This window comes from Hylobates moloch, unplaced genomic scaffold (genome assembly GCF_009828535.3).
Source record: "Hylobates moloch isolate HMO894 unplaced genomic scaffold, HMol_V3 SCAFFOLD_13, whole genome shotgun sequence".
Classification (NCBI taxonomy): Eukaryota; Metazoa; Chordata; class Mammalia; order Primates; family Hylobatidae; genus Hylobates; species Hylobates moloch.
In genome coordinates, this window is record NW_026652288.1 from 77415461 (window position 1) to 77431799 (window position 16339).

General features: G+C 34.8%; 1 pseudogene; it reads left to right on the forward strand.

Moving 5' to 3' along the window:
* Window positions 1-8571: 8571 nt before the first annotated feature.
* LOC116480097 (chromobox protein homolog 1-like) lies at window positions 8572-14507 on the forward strand (annotated as a pseudogene).
* Window positions 14508-16339: the final 1832 nt, after the last annotated feature.

The window sequence follows — 16339 nt, forward strand, 5'->3', positions numbered from 1 at the left end:
CCAGACTAACTTTATAGAGATAATTCACAATTTTTCTTTTTTCTCAGAAACACTGAAAAGGACATTAGAATTATCCCTTACTTAAATGCATTGTACTATTATCATATGAAACTGTTGATTCAAGTGCTTTCTTTCTAAAGGAAATGAAGTATTGTATTTTGACAGCTTAATCTATTTCTCTTATGGTAATTTTCTGCTTAGATTTCCATGCTAATAAAATCAGTTCTTGGCATGTACATTTATCTTTAAAAAAAATCACATGTTAAATACATGTTTTCAGAACTATATGCAAAGCATTCCTGATTCTTTGAAATAGCTCTCTGACTAGTTATTTCTCCATTATTATTTCCTGTTTATGAATTTGTTTTTTCTCCCGTTTTTCTTGATATAATACAGTAGGTTGATTTATTTTACATTTCTTTTGAATACCTTGTTTTTATATTTAACAGACCTACCTTTTTCTGTTTTAAAATTTATTGATTTAAGTCATTAGAAAATAATAATCTATGTCTTAGTTTATTCAATAATAAATTGTCAAAATTCACTGAGTGCCTACTGTTAATCAATCACTGTTATGTTACCCTGCTAAGTAGGCACTCTTATTTTGTTAATCTCATAATACATGAAGCTTAAGAAATTTAAGACTGCTTAAGAAATCAAGAAGTCTAAGAAATTTAAGAAGAATGTACTATGCTACATGATAAGAATATAGCATAGGTAGGAATTTAGTACCTGACTGAAATCAGGAATCTAAGATTCCAAAGCCACTTATGGTCCATGCTCTTTGAGAAACTTTTTCAAGACTACTGAGCCAATTAGCCTAAAATTAGCTAAATAGAATTATTGAGAAAAATAAAAAGTCAACAATTAATCCTTTGTTGTTTGATTTTAGTTTGCTGAATTAATAAGCATGATTATATAATAAATTATTCAATAATTCTGACAAAGACAGCCAGCAAACAAATTTAGTTGATTATTCAGAACCTTACTCCCTCAAGGATTATTTTTAAATGTATTATCTTACAAACTTTTCAATCATATTTTCCAGAAATAAGAATTAGTATTTTTGTATATAAATATAGACTCTGAAGATCAGAATTGTTATGACTTTAAGTCTGAACTTAAAGCTTCCAAATCAGAATTTAGTACTTATCCTACTTGTGTATAGTATTTCTCCATGGCTGGTCAGAAAATTTAAAACAAAGATTATATAGAAACTGTCCATATTGTGTTACTGTTTCAAACAAAGTTTTGAGAGAGAAGAACAGAGAAAGAGTGACATAAGAAAAGAGAGAAAGCATCTTTTTATTTTATTTTATTTTATTATTATTTTTTTTTATTTTTATTTTTTGAGATGGAGTCTCGCTCTGTCGCCAGGCTGGAGTGCAGTGGCACGATCTCAAATCACTGTAATCTCTGCCTCCCAGGTTCAAGTGATTCTCTTGCCTCAGCCTCTGGAGTAGCTGGGATTACAGGCACGCGCCACCACACCCAGCTAATTTTTGTATTTTTAGTAGAGACCGGGTTTCATCATTTTGGCCAGGATGATCTCGATCTCCTGACCTCATTATCCACCCACCTTGGCCTTCCAAAGTGCTAGGAATACAGGTGTGAGCCACCATGCCCCTCCGAGACCATCTTATTTTAAAAAATGAGTACTTTTTTTCCTGTACTTAAAATTTCACCCTCATTTATTTATTATAATTGACTTATTTGGTAAGTATATAAAATATTAACCTAGATCTAAAAATCAGCACTCTTTAAAAAGTATTCTGAAAGACATGTAACCCCCAATTTATTTAACAAGTTTCCATGCCTCTGTGCTTGTGTCTCATACCCATCCACCCCCATAGATAACCATTCTTACATGTTTCTAGTAATGTCATCTTGCTTCTTCTTTCTATTGTGTTAGTTCACAATCTTTCTTAATTTGCTTTTTGTCACAGCAAATTATCAAGATGTACTCTGAAAATCAGATACCAGTTCATAGAAGTATTTATCATTATTTTTACATAGTTGACTATTGAATAATACATTATAGTCTATTCAACCTCCCCACATATGAACATATGTTGTCTCCCATTTTTGCCATTACAAACAGTGCTGCAAAAAATACACTTGACCATGTGCGTTTTTATCTTATTGAAATTTATTCTCAGGATAAATTCCTAGAAGTGGAAATTGCTGGATCAATTGGGAGTTTTGTTAGATATGCAAATTCCCTTCCATATTATTTCTATGAGTGCGCCTCTTCACCACAAGTGTATGAGTGCCAGTATCATCACAGATGTACTGAGAGAATATATTATTATTTTAGGTTTCATGTACTAAACATTTCACATATCTGATGGGTAGGCAATAAATGGTGTTTTGTGTATTTTTAGACTTTTATGGTTTCCATTTCCCTGCTGAGATTCCTCGGGTGTTCATGTATGCTGCCCACCTTCGCTTTTAAAAATGTTAAACATATTAATCTTAGCTTTTACAGCAACTATTTGATAGTTCAAAGATCTGGGTCATCTCTGAGTTGCTCTGTTGATTTCTTTGTTTCTATACTGTATGTATGTTTATCTATACCTATATGTGTGTGTATGTGTGTTTCCCACTTTTTTGTTTGCCTTTTTTGGGGGGGAGGGGGGATGGTTGAAAGCTGGATATCATGTGTAGAACAGTCAAGACCAAGGCAAAAAAATATATATATTTGCCTAGAAATAAGCATTTTTCTGCTAGGATTTAGGTGAATATTTGATAGAGGTTAAGCCAGTCTAATCAAGAGTTGAGCTAGTTCAGGGATTTTGTTTTTACTATGATTATCTTTAGTGCAAAACTGGCTCCAAATTCCTCTAGCACTATTTTGTGCCTAACTAGGAACTAGAGTGTCAGTGTAGTGCAGAAGAAGTTGTGAGATGGAGGGCATTTCCTGTTGCCTTATTTTAGTGTTATAGGTAGGCACTATGTCTCTTGATTTCAGGGCTAAGGATCTTGTAGTGATCCTGCTCCTACCAGTAGTGGTGGAGAATTTCCAGCGATCTGGGCCCCGGATGTTTTCCTGCTCCTTCTTCAAGAAAAGAAGGCTTTTATGTGTTTTTGGCTTTGTTTCTTGTGTTTTGTTTCCCTCACCCAGCTTCTGTAAAGGAATAAAATAATCTTGGTGGACTTTTATGCCTGTTTCACAGAAGCAGTTGCAACACACGCCATGACCTGCATGTTTTGCACTCACCTGCCCTGCCTTCAATCATTTTAATGAACATTTGGAGGGAAACCTATCAAGAAGAATGTAAGAGTGAATATGAACTCCCCCTGTGTCCATGGTTTTCCAGGGCTCTAAGAACTCCTACTAGCCCACACCCAGTCTTTAGCAATTTACTGAAAATTTTAGCAGAAATGTGACACCCTGATGGTGACAAAATCCCTATCTCTGGGTTCTTACCAAGATAAGTGAATGTTTTGTGTCCCTCTTCTCTTTGGAGGCACCTGTCTTTCTTTAGATTTCAAGCTACTTGATGACCATGGAATCTCAGTTCTCGGCTTTATCACAGGTTCAAGAAAAATTATGATTTTGTAGACTTTTTCCTATCTTTGGGGTTGGATTGATGCATTTTAAGCAGATAGTAGAATTTATCTCTTTTTTTATAAGTAAAAAAATTGGACATTTCTTTCTATGTTTAGGAGTAATCTATCTCTAGAGATATATTTATGTAATATGTTTTATTATTTACATATTACAGTATATAATATTATACATATATCTTCCATTTTAGTATTGGATTTTGGTCCTTACTGTCTCAATTTTAAAGAGTTCTCTAGCTATTAGGGATATTAGTTGTATCTTTTATTTAGTGTTTGTATTTTATTTTATTTCACCTTTATAATTACGTCTCCAATTGATTTTGCCTAATAATTGGCAAAATTATTGGCTAATATCTCTAGCACCTTGTTGAATAGCACTGAAGATAATGGATGTTCTTGCATTTAAGGGTAATTCTTCTAGTGTTTTCTCATCCACCATAATCTTGGTTTTATTTATTATCACAAGAAAATAGCCATCTGTGGCAGATAGAATTTTCCAACGATGGTACCCACCACATAATCTCTCTCAAGTGCTTTACTTAAAATATGATATTAAAAATCCCTCCATCAAGTGGTGATATCTATGCCCATCTCATTGAATGTAGGTGTATTTGTGGCTGCCTTGAACAAAAGGGTATGACCAAAGTAGTACTGTGTGAACTCTGGGGCTAAATTTTGAAATATCTTGCAATTCTTTCTTATTTTCCTGAGACTATAGGGTAAAACTTAAACCTATGAATTAAAATAAAGATAGAAAAATTGGCCGGGCTCAGTGGCTCACGCCTGTAATCCCAGCACTTTGGGAGGCTGAAGTGGGCGGATCACAAGGTCAGGAAATCGAGACCATCCTGGCTAACATGATGAAACCCTGTCTCTACTAAAAAAAATACAAAAAATTAGCCGGGCATGGCGACGGGCTTCTGTAGTCCCAGCTACTCAGGAGGCTGAGGCAGGAGAATGGCGTGAAATCTGGAGGTGGAGCCTGCCGTGAGCCGAGATAGCGCCACTGCACTCCAGCCTGGGCGACAGAGCGAGACTCTGTCTCAAAAAAAAAAAAAGATATAACAATTATGAATATATCTGCCCCAAATAACATACTAGCTACTTTTATAAAACAAAAACTGAAGGAGATTCCTGAAAACTAGCAATAACCATATTAAAAACAGAAAACTTGAACACATCACTCTTGCTATGAGACAGGCTAGACATGAAAAGATATAGCAAAAAAAATGGTGTAGCAGTTATGATGACATATTTCAAACTTTATGCCCCGATAATGAAAAATGCAACTTCTCATGTGAGTGCAAAACATCTGGAACAGTGAACTTATATTAGGTCACAAAAATAACTTAGGTGAATAGAAACATTGCAAACAACATTCTGATCACATTGTAATAAAATTAATTTTATATTTACAGAACAATTGAGCAGAAAGTAGAGTTACTACATAACTCATTTCCTCCAGCCCATAGTTTCTCTTATTTTTTAATATGTTTTATTGTTGTTATATTTTTGATATAATTGATGAGCCAATATTTAAATATTATTATTAACTAAAGTCCATAGTTTATATAGGGCTCTCTGTGTTTTGCACTCCATGGATTTCGATAAACGTGTACTCATGTATTCATCATTGGAGTATGATATAGAATAGATTTACTGCCCTAAAAATCTATCTCCACCTATCCAACCCTCCCTTCGTCCTATCTGGCAATAACTGACTTTTTTACTGACTCTAAACTTTTGCTTTTTCTAAAATGTCATGTAGCCTATAGGAATTAAATTATACAGTAGGAATTCCTATATACTCATTATAATTTCTATTATTATATTTATAGGAATTATACAGTATGTAGCTTTTGTAGACTGGCTGTTGTCTTCTTTCTTAAAAATATATATTTAGTTTTGCCCCCAATTTGGATTGTATATTAAGCCTATGTTTTGCTTTCTAAGCAACCACCAAACTGTTTTCCGAATTGACTGTACCGTTTTTTTATTCCCATTAGCAGTGAATGAGAGTTTCTGTTGTTCCATAATCTTGCCAGTGTTTTGTGTTGTCAGGGTTTTGAATTTTAATCATTCTTAATGGATATGCAGTGGTATTTTGTTGCTTTTTTACCTTTGACTTTTTTATCATTTTCATTTCTCTGATGTATCTTCATCTATTTCTTCAATTTTGGCTTCTCCAAATCATTTTGTTTTAGGTGCATCTCATACACTGCACAGAGTTGGGTTTTGCTTTGTAATTAAAATTGAAAAGATATATTTATTTATTTCAATAGATGAATTAAGTCTTCATATTTATTGATACAATTTATAGATTACATCTCAACTCTTAAAATATTTTATAATTATTATGCATATTACATACTAACTTATATATATCTTATTTAAAATATTTTACTTGTTTTACCTTTTCAATTATTTTTTGTCTTGTAATGAGGTTTATAGTTTTGTCTCAGATACAAACTTATATTTTAAAAAATATATTAATCATTGCTTTTTTTAAAAAATTTACAATACGATGTGTCCAATTTTAATTGAATCCCTTAACTAAAAATGTACTCTTTTCAAATCCCAACAGCTATTATTTACTAGCATTTTGGAATGAAAAATTAGAATTCTGAGACATTCTCAGGAGTTTTAAAATCATGAAGTATTCTTTATTCTTATAAGATTTCATTTATATTTTTAATAAAAAATAAATGTATTTGTACATAATTGAGCACTGGGAAAGAATCAAACACTGATAACTGCCTATACACTGATAACTGCCTATGTCACTGAAAATGTTATTGGGTAGTATTCAAGTAATATAACATTAAGATATCCTAGCAAAATTAGGAGGAGTCCACATGAACATGTAACAAAATTGTCTTAACTATTTCACATCCAGAAGTTTTAAATTTTGTAGGAATACTAATGGGATTTATATAAAGTATATCCTATGCACACTTTTGTTAATATTCTTCTTATTTACAAGAATGATTTACCCTTAGGGGCAGACAGCATCACTTAAAAAACTGCAACCATAAAAGTAATTATTTGGCTATAAGTGGTTAAAATTATTAAAATGTTTTATATATAAAACGCAAGTTTTTAATTTCCCTTTTCTAAATTTATATTTTGTTTCAGAATTATAATAAAATATAAAATATATTTTGGACAAAAGTCTGAAAAAGGAGGAAAACAGCAGCTTAGTGACAAAATAGATTTAACTGTCATGAGAAAACATTGCTTACAAATCCTTTTGATTTCCTATTTTTATAATCAAACAATTCAGTTTAGTACTTCAAATCAAGTTGTATGAGATCTTTTTTGTGAAGAATAAGTTAGAAAACAAATTAATTAGTAAAGTAAAGTTACTTTCAAGGTAAATATACCATTGTGAATTCTGCTTATTATTTAACAAATTCTACATTTTACTTAATGATATTTTACATAGAATGCTTTATTTATGCAGTGTATGTGCAATTATTTTGATGAAATTTTATATCACAACTTATCTGTAGTCAAAATAATGAGCCCCAACCGAAACCTCATATGTTATACAAAAGTTAACTCAAATTAGAATGTTTAAATATAAAATGGAAAGTACAAAACATTTAGGAAAAAACATTCTGAAAAGTCTTTGAGATCTAAGGATTACAAAAAAATTCTCAGACAAGACACCAAGAGCACCATTCATACAAGGAAAACAAATGAATAAACTGGACTTCATAAAAACTTAAAATGTTTAACTCATAGGGTGACCTGGGTGAAGAATACACAGGACTTCTCCATTCTAGCTCGGCAACTTTTGTAAATGCATAATTATTTTAAAATAAAGGTTTTTAAATAAGCACAATCAGAAATGACAATAGTGACATTATTATAGATCCCACAGAAGTACAAAAGATCCTTGCAGATCATTATGAACACTTCTATACATACAAAATAAAAATCTAGGGGAAATTAAAAAACTGGAAACTACAACCTTCTAAGAATAAGCCTGGAAAATACTAAATTCTTGAGCAGACTAATACCAAATTCTGTAAATAGATCAGTTTAGCTTCCCAGTATATGAAGCAGCATGTAGAAGAGAAAGAATGGCCTGGAGGGACAAAGAAAGAGTGGAATCAATAAAGAAACTGTGAGCAATTTTGTGGCATTAAAACAAGTCTAGTGAGAAGAGCCAGGATGGCCAAGTAGATGAAGCAAGGACGAGCATCTCCCACTGAGAGACCGTATCATCAAGAACACTGGTACACTCCAACCGGATCTTCAAAGAGAAGGCATTGAGAGTAGACAGAGGGAGGATACAGACCATGGGCTGACTGGAGAGGAAGCTGAGAACCCTGCAGGGTACTTCCCAGCACCAGGAGCTCCTGGAGGGGGAGTGAGTTAAATAGGAGAGCACTGGTCCACAGTCTCCACAGACTTTTGAAACCCAAGCTGCAGGATACTCCATGATCACCACAAACATCTGAGCTGGAGGCAAGAGCTGCTTGGAAAGGTGGCAAGGATAGACCTCCAGCCTGAGTGAAGCTCATGGGAAGAGCTGCAGTGGAGCACAGCCAGGAACACCTATCACCCAACACTTGCCATGTTCCTCTAGATGGCTTTGGTCTTTGGTTGACTGTCAGACCTAGAAAGAGCACAGTTGTCTTGTACATGGGATGGGGCCAGTCTATGTGAGCACCCCTGTGTCTGCTGTCCTCTACTGGGATCTCTGCCTGGACATGGCCACTTGCAACATAGCTTCAGATGGCCAGCCAGCATATTTCACAGTGGCCACCACCATAGCTCCTTTGCCAGCAAACACAACCATCAGATAGCTTCTGCAGACAAACCCCCACCATCATGCACCTGCCCACAGGTTCCTGCCAACACACTCAACTGAAGCCTCTCACCACTGCTTTGCTGGAATGCACTTGCCCACCACTCACCCTCTGCTTTGCTGGAACACATGCTTGCATGGATCTTGCTTCCACTGCCCCACCCCCACTGGCACATGCACACATGACAGTATACCCTGCTTCCACTGTCCCAACAAACTGTTTTGCTGGCACCTACCATCTGAGTGTGGTTGCCAGTGACCAGGAACACCTCAGACCCTCCAGTGCAGCAGGTGCTTAACTTAGAGGATCCAGAGAACCAAGTTGGGCCTGGCTCCACTGTCAGGCTGAGAACACACAGCCTAGGAGTGCTGAGCTGAGTCTTTACCCCCTAAAATCATCCAATAATGGAACCCATTGACTGTTCCCAACTTATACCACAGTTAAATCCTAAAGGGCATAAAATAATATAAAAAACAAAAAGCCACATCAAAGGACAGAAACTTAAAAATAAAAGGGACATCAGCTCACACAGATGACAAAGAACCAGTGCAATAACTCTGGCAACTCAAAAAGCCAGAGTGTCTTCTTCCCAATGACTGCACTAGCTTACCAGGAATATTTCTTAACCAGGCTGAAATGACTCCAATGACAAACATATAATTCCAAATCTGGAAGGCAACAAAGATAATTGAGATTCAGGAGAAAGTTGAAACCTAATCCAGTAAATCTAAAGAATCCAATAAAATGATACAAGAGCTCAAAGACAAAATAGCCATTTTAAGAAAGAATCAAACTGATCTGATACAGCTGAAAAACTGATTACAAGAATTTTATAGAAGAATCAATAATTAACATAAGAATAGATCAAGATGAGAAAAAGATCTTAGAGCAAAGAACAGTTCTCCAAATCAACTCAGTCAGACAAAAAAAGTAGAAAGAAGAATGAACAAAGCTTCTGAAAATAATGGGATTATAGAAAGAAACAAAATGCACGACTCACTAGCATTACTCCAGAGAGGAAGGGAGAGCAAGCAACTTGGAAAACATATTTGAGGATATTGTCCAAGAAAATTTCCCCCCACTGGAGAGGACAACATTCAAACTCAAGAAATTCAGAGAACCACTGTGAGATACCATGCAAGATGACCATCCCTAGACCCACAGCCATCATATCTCTAAGATAAATGCAAAAGAAAAAAAAATCTTACAGGCTACTAGACAGAAGGTACAGGTCACTTACAAGAGAACCCTATCATGACCAAGTGAGATTATTCCCAGGGATGCAAGGATGGTTCAATATATGAAAATCAATCAATATGATACATCATACCAATAAAATGAAAATAAAAACCCTAAGGTAATTTTATTGGATACTGAAAAAGCAGTTGAAAAAATTCAACATCCCTTTATGATAAAGCCCCTAAAAAGACTGGATCTAGAAGGAAAATACCTCAACACAATGAAAGCCACATATCTAGTATGATACAGAATGGGGGAAAACTGAAAGCCTTTCCTCTAAGATCTGGAACACAACAAGGATAGCCATTCACACCACTGTTATTAAACATAGTAATTGAGGTCCTAGCTAGAGCAATTAAACAAAAGAAATAAAGGGCATTTTAATTGGAAAAGAGGATGTTAAATTATCCTTGTTTGTGATGATATGATCTTATATTTTTAAAAATCTAATGAGTTCACCAAAAAAATTATTAGAAATGATAAAAAAATTTAGTAAAGTTGCAGGATACAAGGTCAACATACAACAGTCCATAGCATTTCTTTATGCCAACAGTGAGCAATGTGAAATCAAAAACAAGAAAATAATCTAATTTACAATAGCTAAGGATAAAATAAAATGTGTATGAATTAACTGAACCAAAGAAGTTAACAGTCTCTACAATGAAAACTATAAGACATTAACTAAATAAATTAAAGAGAAATCCAAAAAATGTAAAAAAATATGAGCATAGATTGAAAGAATCAATATTGTTAAAAATATCCTTAGTAGCCAAAGCAATCTACAGGTTTAATGCAATTCCTATCAAAATACCAATGACAGTCTTCACAAAAATAGAAAAAATAATCTAAAATTTATATGGAACAACAAAAGACCCAGAATCGTGAAAGCTCTTCTGAGAAAAAAATAACAAAACTGAAGGAATCACATTTACAGTATAGCTTCAAGTTATACTAGAGAGCTGTAACAAACAAATGAATAGTACTAGCATAAAAACTGACACATATACTCCTGGAACAGAATAAAGAACCCAGAAACAACCACATATCTACAACAAACTCATCTTTTACAAAGATACCAAGAACATACATTGAAGAAAGAACAGTCTCTTCATTAAATGGTGTGGGAAAAACTGGATATTCATATGTAAAAGAATTAAACTAAAACTCTGTCTTCCACCATGTAAAAAACAATCTAATCAAAATGGATTAAAGACTTAAATATAAGACCTCAAGTTATGAAATGACTAAAAAAGATATTGAGGAAACTCTCCAGGACATTATTCTGGGCAAAGATTTCTTGAGGAATACCCTACGAGAACTGGCAAAAAGCAAAAGGCAGGCAACCAAATCAAAAATGAAAAAATGAGATCAAAGCAAGTTAAAAAGCTTCCACACTGCAAAAGAAACAATCAACAAAGTGAAAAGACAACAAACAGAATAAGAGAAAATATTTTCACACAATCATTCTGACAAGGAATTCATAACTAAAATACATGTTTACTGTGAAAAAGAGAAGCTCAAACAACTCTACAGAAAAAAATTGAATAATCTGTTTAAAAAATGGGCAAAAGATCTGAATAGACATTTCTTAAAATAAGACATAGAAATTGTAAACAGATACATAAAGGGTGCTAAACATCACTGATCATCAGATAAATGCAAATTAAAACTACAGTGAGATATAATCTCACCCCAGTTAAAATGGCTTTCATCCAAAAGACAGGCAATAACGAATTCTGGCAAGAACGTGGAGAAAAAGGAAACACAGTATACTGTTGGTGGGAGTGTAAATTGATACAATCACTATGGAGAACAGTTTGGAGGTTTCTGGAATATAAAAATAGAACTGCTATATGATCCAGCAATCCAATGCTTGGTATATACCCAAAAAGAAGTGAATCAGTACATTGAAGAGATATCTGCACTCCCATGTTTATTGCAGCACTATTCAAAAAAGCCAAGCTTTGAAAGCATTCTAGGTGTCCATCAACAGATGAATGGATAAAAAAACGTAGTATATATACACAATGGAGTACTATTCAGTCATAAAAAATGAGACTCTGTTATTTGCAAAACATGGATGGAATTAGAGGTCATTATGTTAAGTGAAATAAGCTAGACACAGAAAGCAGACTTTGCATGTTTTCTCTTATTTATAGCAGCTAAAAATTAAAACAATTGAATTTATGGAGATAGAGAGTAGAATAATAGTTACCAGAGGCTGGGAAGGATAGCTGGGGACAAGGTGAAGTAGAGATAATTATTAGGTACCAAAATACATTAACAGCTTGATAGAATGAATAAAATCTAGTATTTGATAGCACAATAGGATGACTACAGTTAATAACTTATTGTACATTTCACAATAGGGTGACTATAGTTAATAATAATTTATTGTACATTTCAAAATAACTAAAAAGTAAAGTTGTATTGTTTGTAACACAAACAAAGGATAAATGCTTGAGGTGATATTTTGATACACAATGGGGTACGAAGATTCTTTATTTATTCTGATGTGATTACTATGCGTTGTATGCCTGTATCAAAATATCTCATGTACCCCACAAATATTTATACCTACAATGTACCCATAAAAATTAAAAACTAAAAATAAAGACTCCAGCCACATTATAAGTATTTTTATTTATCGCAACTTATTTGCAAATATGTTGTATTTCCAATGTGTTGATGAAATCTGAGTGAAAAGAAAGAAAAAGTTAATAGCACAATTGTTTTAAAAAACAGATAAAATAATTTAAAATATTGTATAAATGATAAAATAAGAATATACTCATCTAAGCATCTAGTATATTTAATTGTGGCAGAACATTTACTGAATTTATATGTGGCTTAAAGAACTAGAAATGTCCGTATAACTTAGTTTTAAGTGTAATATATTGACAAGAATCAAAGGGATAAAAAAACAAAAAACAAACAAAAACCCAATTACCTAGTCAGATTATATTGTGTTTACAGAACTCCATTGGGTATTATCAGTAGTATCTGTCAGTAGAGAATAAGAGGTAAGAACATGTTTGCTATCGTGCAGGAGTTTCCTGGTTAAGTCTACAAAGATAAGTAGCACAATACCAACAAAAAACAACAAAAAAAGAAGAAATACGATGATGTGAAATGCAACTAAATGTTACTCTGTTAGTAACATTTACTTTGTCAATTGTATTACTGTCTCTGACTGCTTATCAAGAATTGGTAAAATCATAGAACTGTAAGTTAGGTTCATGCTTTTTAATGTCATAAGTCTAGAGGGTTCAGAGATAAGTCTTCCTGGTCCTTTTCAATATGATAGAGAGAGAGATTCAGTCAGGAGAGAAGGATGTGGCTGGAGAACATTAACCATCACTCATACTGGACGAATGTTCCACTAAGCCGAGCGCTGTCTTATCTGTCTTTTGGAAGATTACAATATAGTAAGGAAGAGGAATATTTACATAAATGATTATTTTCAAGGTATGATGTGAAGTTCAAATAAAAGGTGATTTCCAAAAACATAAGATTAAATCCAGCTGCAGAAAAGTCCTCATATTTAAGCTGGCTGTTTAAAAATGACTAATAGATGAGAGAATTTTTTGATATAGAAAATAAACCATAATAAAATACATCAAGCTAAAAAATCCCATGGCAATATTTAGAGAATAGTGAATTACAGAATGTGGAAAGTTTTGAGAAATGAGTAAGGAAATGTGGCTTAAGTTTCATAGTGGATATCAAAGGGCTATATGTGGGAGATTTTTGAAACAGAAGAGTAATATAAATTAATATGTATTTTATTTATTTTTTCTTTTGAATACTTTATTATTTTTGTGGGTACATAGTGGGTATATATATTTACATGGGGTACATGAGAAATATATACATGGGGTACGTGAGATGTTTTGATACAGGCATGCAATGTGAAATAAGCACATCATGGAGAACGGGGTATCCATTCCCGGGAGCATTTACCCTTTGAGTTACAAATAATCCAGTTATATTCCTTAAGTTATTTTAAAATATACAATTATCATTGACGATAGTCACCCTATGGTGCTATGAAAGAGCAGGGGTATTACATATTTTAGATAAAAATGTTTGTGTTAGGATAAAAGATAGATGAAAGGGGCTCAGAAGAGGAGACAGCCATTGTCCAGGGCCTGCGGTTCACCGCCTCAGTGAAGGGCTCCACCGCAACCACCAGGCTTGTTGCTTTCCTGGGCGCCAGTCCCCAGCGAGCCCCACGCCAAGCCAGCAGCACGGCACCGATTCTTCTCTGGCTCTTGGGTGCTGCTCTGAGCAGCATCACCCTTTCAGCCTCACCAGAAAGCGGGCAGGCACCATGTGGAAAAATTTAAACAAGAAAAAAATGTGGTAGAGGTGCCGAATGAGGAAGAGGAGCGTGTGGTGGAAGAAGTTCTCCACTGTTGTGTGGTGAAGAGTGAAGTGGAATAGCCGGTAAAGTGGAAGGGTTTCTCAGATGAGGACGACAAACACAGGGGGAGCCAGATGAGAACCTCATTGCTGAGTTTCTGCAGTCACAGAAAACAGCACGAGACAGGTGAGTCAGAGGGAGGCAAGCACAAAGCTGTTTCTGATTCTGAAGGTAAGGGAGAGGAGGTCAAAGCTAAGAAGAAGTAAGTCAGAAAAGCCACGAGATTTTGCCCTGGGTTTTGAGTCACAGAGGATTATTGGAGCTACCGACTCCACTGGAGAGAGAGCCCTTGGTCCTGATGAAATGGAAAAGCCTCCGATGAGGCGGACCTGGCTTCTGCCAAGGAAGCCAATGTCAAGTGCTCACAGGTTGACATATCCTTATGTGAGGAAAGGCCAGTGTGGTATTTCTACCCCTCAGAGGATGATAACAAGAATGATGACAAGAACTAATTCTTCTGAGTACCAGCTTCTGTGACATCGGACTGTGGGTTTCAAGAGGGAAGGGAAAGAGTTCTACTTGTCTTGACACCATAGAAGTGGCTTGAAAAGATGTCCTTTAAAGAGCAAGTATAATTTTCTGTGTTCTGCAGCAACCCAAGTGCTTTAACGTCCTTCGGAGCTCTACAGTGTGCACATATGGAAGGGGAAGGGGATAAATGTTTCAAGGCAACCGGTTTTGCACTTTACTGAGAAAAACAAAGGGTCTTCAATGACGAACAAAATCTGCGGATTTGGATGTGTGGGAGAGCAAACCAGATAGATACTCTCTGCAATACACAGTCCTCTTCCCAGTAGTGTTAACTATGATGTTTTACAGCGTAGCATGCGTGTAGTTTTGGGCTATTACTGGTGTATTATTTGGGGGTGGGAGGGATGTGGAGGAAGGAAGGGAGATGGACAGGTTCTTTGGGGTTAAAATTTGGGGCCTGATTCGGGAAATGGTAAAACAATGGAAAGAACAGGTAACTAACTACTTGCTTCTATGCTCACAATATTTTACCTTTTCAAAAAATGTCATTGGCACCATAAATGAGGACTATAATAGACTGCTTAGATGTTGTAAATACCTGAAATCTATAAGCGAAGGTGTTCCTGCCTGAGCTTCATGCTCTTCTCCACAAAGACCATTTCATAAGTTCCAAAGCTGCCATTTTGAAGATGGTAACTGACTGAGGAGGAAAGTCTTTTATTGGAGAGTATAAACAGGCATATCATTCTGTCTCAGAGGTGTTAATTCTTGAAATTAGACAAGAAGACCCTTGATTTTTTAATTACGAAGTTATAAATATCAGCTTGTTCACAGAATGCACTGGCTGAGGTATTTGGAGAGGGGAAGAAGGTGGCATAGTAGATGGAAGAGTAGAAAAAGGAAAAGGCCCACACTGTTGGAATTTTTGAAGCTTCTCTGTTTTTTGAGTTTCAAACTCTGTGGAAGGGATCAGCCACAGACAGCACAATTTTCATTAAATCTACTCAAAGGTTGAATAATTTCAGAAGTTCTGTCCTCATGAGAAGTTTAAACTTTCATACTGGGTTACCGGTTCATTTTAAAACACACACACATACACCCCCCCAAACAGAAAAACATTTTTAAAAAATATTCTAAGAATTAACAGATACCTAAAATGCTCTGTCTTGAATCATGAGAACAACCAGCTCTTGACATTGTCTAGATCTGAATCTAGTATTACATTGTGAAATATTTTTAGTCATTTGTTAGGTTTCTGTGAAAACCTTGTTTTATTGTAAACTTCATGCCATGCATGCTGTCAGTTTTTATCTTAATAAAATCAGTTCCATAATCTCCAAATATACAAACAATAAAGATAGACTGAAGGAAAAGGTACTGAAGTGAAGAAGACAAATTAAAAGGTGGTTATACCAGTAGGCCAGATTTTAAGAAGCAAAAGCAGTGAAGAAAACAAGGGAAATGCATCAGACAGATATGGAATCCTTCTGTGACAAGCTTAATATGAGACAGGATGCAATTGAAAGGACAGGCTAAATACATGGCTCTATGCTTTGGAAGTAGCAGCTATAGCTATGAAAAGAGATGAACTCTGACAGATATAATAAACATGTATAAGGCCATAAGCTTTAGTACTAAATATTGGGAGGAGGGACAAAGAAAGAGGAGGAAAACTATAAGGAAGGAATAAGAGGAAGAATATCATAATGAGTGAATAAATATTTGCTAAGCTTACTTGGCTTTATCCATTGCAGTTTTTTACTGAAAACATCAGTGAATGCTTTATTGTTCCTGCCCCCAAGAAGCCCATGTT